General features: G+C 37.0%; 1 protein-coding gene across 2 annotated transcripts in view; it reads left to right on the top strand.

The window, feature by feature from the left end:
* Window positions 1–968: 968 nt before the first annotated feature.
* The window catches only part of LOC311302349 (transcriptional enhancer factor TEF-5-like), a 54322-nt gene continuing 46915 nt past the window's right edge, over window positions 969–8375 (top strand). For both annotated transcript variants that reach the window (XM_084428160.1, XM_084428163.1), the window contains exon 1: window positions 969–1210. The gene's annotated coding sequence lies outside the window, so the exon portion shown is untranslated. The remainder of the gene's footprint in view (window positions 1211–8375) is intronic.

Below are 8375 nucleotides of genomic sequence, written 5' to 3'. Positions count from 1 at the left end.
TGGTCATAGAAATTGCCCACAACAACTTAAATTAGGTGTGTTTTAACTTGAGATTTTAGTTATAATTTATTTTTGTCTTGATACAGGTTACATTTTTTTTCATGAAAGTGATGGCAAATAAAAAATCGGTAACACTTTACATACTGTACAATACTGTTAGGCCTATTCTTTTATATTGAGCTACACAAACTGACATTTTATTTGAATAACTAATGTTTACAAAGATATACTGTAACAAATGTATTGCTCATTGCTAGTTTATTAACTGATAAGACCTTATTGTGAGGTGTTACCTAAAATCTAATACGGAATTCATAGCAAAATATAACATTCCTTAAAGCGATAGTTCACCCTTATGTTGTTCCAAACCTGAGTATTTTGAAAATGTTGTTAACCAGACAGTTGAAAATTGTCATTGACTTCCACAGTATTTTGGTCTGGCTAACAGCATTCTTCAAAATATCTTCTTTTTGTTCAACATAAGATAGAAACTCATACAGGTTTGTAACAACAGAACGGTGAGTAAATGATGACAGAATTTTCATTTCTGGGTGAACTATCCCTTTCAAAATATTGTATTTATCAAGCTAGTTAGTTAGTCTAAAATAAATAAAAATGTGCTATGCTCGTGATGTGCCTATAACGTCCCACATAATTGGTAAACTAGAATAAACTAGAATTAATTAAAAAAATTTCGTTAGCTGAGTCAGTTATAGGAAAGTGCCAGTCATGCCCAAAAAATGCAGTCTAAGTAGCATTCTAGGTTTTGAGAAACACACACACACACTTTTATTTTATTTTTATTTATTTTTTATTGGTTTTAAAGAATTGCAACTACAGTCAAGGGGGTACATTGAGTAAAATAAATAAAATAAAAATAAAATAAAAGACAAATATATAAGAGAAACACACACGCACACACACAGCCAATGAGCGCGTCTCAAGTGATGTCCACGCGTGAGATTTGCTCGTGAAGTTTGAGTGGGGTGGAGATTTCCCGCCTCCTTCTTCGTGACTCCTCCTCCAGCGCTCCGCTCGGGTTCGCCGTGATTTCATACCGAAGTCATACTTCACATTCCAGCTTTACTGTCAAATCCGGAGAAATATTTCTTCAAAACACCAGCGTGGTTTGCATTTGTAAACGAGCTCATGAGATAGAACTTGGAATCCATTTTTTTTGCGCACAGTAGAGCAGAGGTTTGCGTTTAAGGTAAGTGCAAAACTCTTGTTGCGCTCCTTTGTTTCTTTCATGCAGTCACCGCGCTCGCGCTGCAGTTTTTACATCATTCTCATTTTTGGCATTTTTTCGGAGCTGCTTCAGTGATGTTGCATTACACACTTACACACGTGGGTTTACAGATGTAAACGTATTACTGATATTTCAAAACAAACACGCATCTGTGGAATAAGCACTGTATGCGTGTGAGAAAGTTTGTCGCCTATACTACTAATTCAGTGGAGCAAATTATTTTAATCACATATGATTATGGTTTCATGGTTTGTATCTCTATGCATTTACAATACAATAGAGCACAGCTTTTGTTTTGTTTTTTAACTAAACTTTGTCATCTACTTTTCATTTGAATACATTTTAAGTTGTTTATGTTTTTATGCATATATAATTATCAAATGTCCAATTTTTTTTTGTTCTAGTATTTGTCTACATGATGTAAGTAAGCTGTGTGTCCAAAAGCATTTTGTCCTAAAATGCATAATTTAGTTTAGTTATTAAAACAGGGCTGCTGTATATCATAGGCCTAATCAGAAAATATAATTTTTATGATATAAGAACAAACTACCAGAAGTTTAAATCATTGTTTTGTTGTTTGTTGTGCTCTACAAAGGTGAACCTGTGTAAATGTGTTTCAAGATTAGTATTTTTTGTAAAGAATTAGTGTAATATGGCAGCGTCTTTGTGTTTCATGTAGGTTAATGAGCTTTAAGCCTGTAAGAATTACTCATAAAACCCAGCCTATTCATGAAGAAATGAAAATCCTCCTTTCTCTCTCTTGAATTCTGATGCCCTGCATTGTGCGTATTAAAATGATCAGTCTCTAGGATGATTCAGCTACAGCTGTTATAGAGGGAGTGTGGTGATCCCATTCATCAGAAATAGTCTTTTAAGTCATTTAAGATCCCTTGCATCTTGGTTCAGTCATCACGCGTGTCAGTTCAACGCGCCCCCTCAGTTTCGCCGTGCAGAGATTCAACAGGTTCTTCAGGTTGAGTAAGGTTACAGTGAGCAATCAAAGGAGAATTTCTTGTAACAAATGTGACCGAATGTAACATTGGTGCCAAGAAAAAAAAAAAAAAATTCCAGACATTTCCTTCAAGAGCTCTTGTTGAAGTATGAACTCTTCTCTCACATTAATGGACTAACACATTAATTTTAAAAAAAGTTGCTGCCTTAAATGAAGTACAATCAACTTGAATATTTAAGTCATTTCAGCTTAAATTACATCAAACTGACTGAGTTCAATCTTGTATAACATAAAAAAAAAGGTGCCACTTGCTCAACTTATTTTTTTTGAGTTGATGCAATGCAAAAACATATGTTGTTATAACTGTGTAGGTGTTTCCAATTATATTCATCATTATTATTACAAGTATTGCTTGATTTTTACACTATTATATTCATCCACATGGGCAATAATATCATAGAAGGTTTTCTGAATACATTTACATTGGATTTCTTCTTTCTCTATGAAAAATAACCCAACGAGAAGGGGAATTTTCTTAACACAAGCTGTGAAGCTTCAAGAGGGCCTGCAAAACATGACAAGTGTGTTCGGTGAGCTCACCGCTTTAAATAGCATTAGAGTGTGTTTGTTGGGCTTCAGACCGATACTCTTTGAGGAACGATAGCTTACTGATCTACACAAGCAGTTCTGTCATCCTTTAAGGGCTATAGATTTGAGGGTTGACCCTCTTTTGTGTCTCTCGGCACCAGGGGACGTGGAGGTCAGTGGTGAGCCTGTAAATCCAGACTTCAAAATTGTCACTCTTTGTACAATTTCCTGTTGATCATCTGGTGTTGGTCGATTTAGTCTGAACTTAGACATGTGTGACGAATTCTTTCCTCATGCGGTGCACAACTGCATTGTTGTCTTAGCCATATGGAAGAATTCAAGTTCAGTTTTCTGGTAAAGGTCTGTTTGGAGGGCATTTTTAAGAGGTGCCCTCAAGACTGATGCTTTCTTCTAAAATCTAGTGAGGTGTCTCGCTAGACAGCATTTTAAAAGTCTGTCGTCATTTACTCACCCTCATGTTGTTCCAAAGCTCAACTTCTACATACAAATGAAGGTATTTTTTATATACTCCCATCATTTTTAATGAAACGAGCAGTTTGAGGCTTCTGTAGAGACTTACAGAAGTAAACAAATGTAGGCTTTTAATCGTATAACAGTTGATCAGTGCACATACAAAGAGCTCATTAAATAAACACGGAGGCTAATCCGTACTTGCTTGACACGCGAGAACAAAAATCATTGGTTCTCGAACATCAAATGTACTATATGCTTATTCGAGTATCGCCTTGTTAGCATAGCAACGCTAGCATCAAACTCTATTGAAATCAGGTTGAGTTGAGTCTCCGGAGCAGGGGAATGTTCTTGTGGAGATTGTGTTTATTTAATGTTCCAAATCTGGAATTTATAGGATCTGTGTTAATTTTCCTCAATGGTGATTTCACTTAAGTCTGGTTTCATTGGCTTTCGACAACTGTTGCCACGTGAATTGAAATGCTATGGAATGGCTACATATGTTGCGGGCCACATGTTAGCACTCACAAGCATGTTGGTCGGGATCTAGGGGTGTATGAATGTCTGGAGAGGAAATTGGGTGATGGACAGAGAGCATCTGGGACTCTGAGAGGAAGCCCCGTTGGAGATCATTATAATTCATATGTAAACATGCAATATAACTGATGGTTTAGGGCGGCTGCACGTTAGGGTTTACAGCAGAGAAAACTACTAAAAAGCAAGGATTTGTGAAAGTGATGTTGTGTCATGCATCCAAAAGCTAAGTAAATTGTAGCTTTTGATGTCCCGTACTTTAACGCAGGCATTCGTTGACCATTGGCCAATGATAATTCCAGAGAGGCAGGTTCAGTTGCGATTTTAGAAATTTTATTTCTGTAGTCCCTTTGCTCTTTCCACTCCCTCAGAATGGATCATATCTTTATTTAGTGTGTTTGCACCTTTATTTAAAAAGATACCTGGTGGTGAGCTCCCTGACATATTGACCCTTGGTGCTCATGTGGGAAATGGGAGTTCAAATTCGGCTTGCAACATTCCTATTCATCTCTTCTTTGCCATATAATGTCTTGTCTTCTCTCTACTATCCCTATCAGTAAAAGCGGCAAAAATTTTAAAAATGAAGACCTCAGTTTCTTCCAATTTAGTCCCTTTCCTTTGCTCGGCAGAGCGAAAATGTGTCCAACTCAATCTCATGAGAAGATGGAACCATTATAAGAGGTGGCGATTTTGAATGAATTCATACATGTGAAATCACACAAATTTATTAAGAATTCTTACAAAATAGTATGAATTTGTATGGAATTTCGATGTTATTCATTCATACAGAAATGTAAAAAAAAAAAAAAAGTAAATCCCGTCAGTGGGCCAAAAGCAGATCGTACTAAAACATATTATTGAGGCTGTACGAATTCATTCAAATTGCCCTCAAATTTGCTAAAACATAAGTTACGTAATGCCATGAAAGTGTGTTGATATGTCCTATAATGTATATACAACATCTCAAGTCAAGTAAGTACGGACTTTCTTGTTTTCTTGTGATCCCAACATAGCAAAATAATTTTCTCATTGATAATGACTCACTTTTAACTTTATGATCAACAAACAAAAGAATGAATAATAATAATTATAATAACAAATATTTTTCATGTTGGTTTGTTATGCGCAAAACCTGTGTCCTTTCCAAAAGGTTATCATTTAGCGTAAAATAATAGAATGGTTAATGACTTTTTTTTTTTTTTTTTTTATTGTGCAAAAATAACAATAAAATTGGATCAATCGCTGCTGTTTTTTTTGTTTTTTTTTCAGTGACAAATGCAGTTTTATTTGTGTATTTAACATTTTTAAATGCTAGAAACCGATACACGCTGGCATTGTGCCTTCAGTTGACGGATGCCTCAGACAAAAATTCTAAAATTATTTTAGGTCCTTGGGTTCAACCCAGTTTATTTACTTTATTTCCTCATCTGTTTTAAAATAAAATGACATATAATATGAGTATGAATCATGATATATATATATATATATATATATATATATATATATATATATATATATATATATATATATATATATATATTGTGTGTATATATGTAAGTATATATTCCATAAGTATGAAAAATGCAGTACATTTAAATGATGCTCACTGAAGGAGCGGGGGTTTCCTTAGACTCTGAGAAAACTGCAGTAGCTGGTTTTACAGGTTTGACATGGGTTTGGTCCACGGAAGAAAGAGAGAGGCACTTCAATCTTCCCTCTTTGAAACCTCTTTTCTTGTCTGTCCAATGTAGAGTCTTTGACCTAGCATATGTAAAGTGCTTGATAGTGTTCAATGCCAAAGCGCGGCTTCCAACTTTTTGGACGTGTTAGTGTAGTAGCTGTCCTGCTCACTCTGTTATCCAGGAAGATTTGATCATTTGATATTTGAATGTTGTGGTTATGCAGATTGGATACAAATGTGTTCCTGAAAGAGTTTAGGAGACGTTTTGTAATGTGTTACTCAAAGCCTCAAAGCATTTTGGTTTAGACATTTTTGAAGATCGTACTCTAAAATAGGCAAAGCACTTCTCCTTGTAGGGCAGTGTTAGCAGGATCTTGTCAAGTTGCCTGGTGAAATAAAACACTTAAACCCATGTTGAAACAGCTTTTATATTCATATATTCTCTTAAACCATCAGAGAGTTCAGCATTACTTGGCCATGCCTTAAAATGCCGTCCTTATCTGTAATCTGATCTAGGGCAGCAGCTGCTCGCCTACTTGTTGCCCTGTTGTTCTTTCTGAAAGGGTGTGTGTGCGCGTTGGTGAGGAGTGTGCAAGAGAAGAGTTGTTGATGAGCAAAGGCCTTTTCCCTGTTGACAAGCATTGCAGCTGTTTTTCCAAGTCTCCGAAGAGAACAGTCTCCTGTCTGTGCTGCTTAAACCCTGTCAGATAAACCAAGACTGAATCTGTGAATTGCACTCAGGTTATGTTTATACAACAACGATGGACTAAAAACGAAAACGTTTTTCTTTTGCATTTTTCGCGTAAATGCGGTAACATTGTCAAAACTATCCCCGTTCACACGGATCCATGAAAACGATTAAAAACGCTGTATTATTCATGCCAGGCCAGTAGATGGCGATGTCACTTTGTAAAGAAACACTCCACGCCTATAGACTGAACACGTAATATACATCAAACAAGTTTGTGTTTTCAGGCCCCCAAAACTCCATTATCTTGTACATAAATGGCCAAAACACATAAAAAGTTTTCCATTTTTAGTTAAAAATGGTGCTGTGTAAATGGACCATCAATATTTTGTTATTTATTCATCTAGCACCAATGATATGCAGTATTAGCTCAGAATATCCAGCCCGGTCTCATCCCAAGGCGTCATATACTGACGCTTTTGACATTTCGTCTACATCCAACGCACATGGCACCCTTTAGCATCAATATGAGACGCAGATAGATATGGGCCAGAAGGCGCCTCCTAGCGGTCTAACCCTAACCCTACCCCAGACCTAAACCTACCCATAACCGAACAAAGCTCTGCGCGTGTCATATTGACGCTAAAGGGTGCCATGTGCGTTGGATGTAGACGAAATGTCAAAAACGTCAGTATATGACGCCCTAGGATGAGAATGCGTTGGAATATCTTGCCACGGTTAAATCTTGCTCTGATTTTTCTCATAAAAACATTTCTGGCTCAACTCAACTCAACTCAAAGTATCAAGCAGTCAGTCAATATATATTACTTTACTATATAAAATCATTTAAATATATATAATTTTTAAAACGGCGTAGTTTAAGGGCAGTAAAACAGTTACTATGATGGGTAAACCTTTTACACACTATTGTTCAAAACACTATTGTTTCTTGCACAAGATCACAGCGGTCAAACACATCCGTCTAGCGTGTTCACATAAAAAAGCAATGGTAAAGTAGCGCAGTGGAAAAAAAATTCATTGATACAGATAACAACAGAACATTTAGATTGTTTCTCATTGTTGTATTTCCACTAGCTGCTCTAGCGAGGAGATAGACATGGCGGACTGTGTGCAGCTCACTCAGGGGAGGAGCTAAGCTAACAGGGCAGATTTTGTCTACAGTCGTGGGCGGGGCCTGTTACATTGTGATGTCACAACGTGTAGAAAACGCGATTTATGATTCATGGCGAATATATAAAAGGAGTGGGTGGATTTTTACCATTGGGTGGTCGTGTACACACTTCAAACACACATTTATGTTCAAACACCATGTAAAAGTGAATAAGATGGGGTAAAGACTAAATTTACCGACAGGAATGTTGTTCCGGGATCAATAAAATATCCAGGAGCATGTCTTACCTTGGCAAAATCACGGTGACCAAGGCCCTGTTTACACCAGGTATTAAGATGCGTTTTGGTTGATCGGATCACAAGTGGACGACGCTAAATACAGGTGTAAACGGGTCTAAAACGCTCTGAGCTTGTCCACTTTTGACCACTTTCAGAGGCTGTTGAGAACACTACACAATAGTGTTCAAACACCCACAAAAGACCGTCTACTTTCCGCCTACTGACCTAGAGCATAAACATTAATGGAAGCTTTGTCGGCTGAAGACCCAAGTTTGGTTTGAAGATGAAAAATGTACCAAGCACATGGTAATGTGTTCTCTGACCATTCCTGATTTCAGAGTAGAAACTAAAGCTGCTGCTCTCTTTGCTTTTCATATTTGGACTGATTTTCATTAGTTTGCAAACATTTGCAAATGATCAGATAGAGTAAAGTAGTGTGAGTGTTTGGCGTGCTGTCCGGGGGAGGGCTCTGAGCTCGGAATGTGGCCCAAACCCAGAGTACTCCCCCGTATCTCTGGTTAGGATAGTAACCAGGCGAATGTGAGGAGACAATGTTGGAGGGATGCAGAAAAAACTGTGGAAGAATATAGTTGAGTCGGCTACGTATTTATAGACCTCCTCTCATGCTGATTGGGTAGCTCCTCTCGAACTTTGTTAATAAAACATCATTAATAATTTGAATATAATCAAGTTTGTTTGAGTACTTGCTCTGTGGCGGGGTGTGCGTGTAATTGCTATGGCTCAACTGTTTTCTATTCACTTTTATTCTGTGAAAATAAACTTCTAAAAAGCTATGCTATAC

The sequence above is a fragment of the Rutilus rutilus genome (assembly GCF_951802725.1).
Source record: "Rutilus rutilus genome assembly, chromosome: 13".
Taxonomy (NCBI): domain Eukaryota; kingdom Metazoa; phylum Chordata; class Actinopteri; order Cypriniformes; family Leuciscidae; genus Rutilus; species Rutilus rutilus.
Note: the sequence above shows the minus strand (reverse complement) of the source record. Positions and strands in the feature narration are given on the sequence as shown.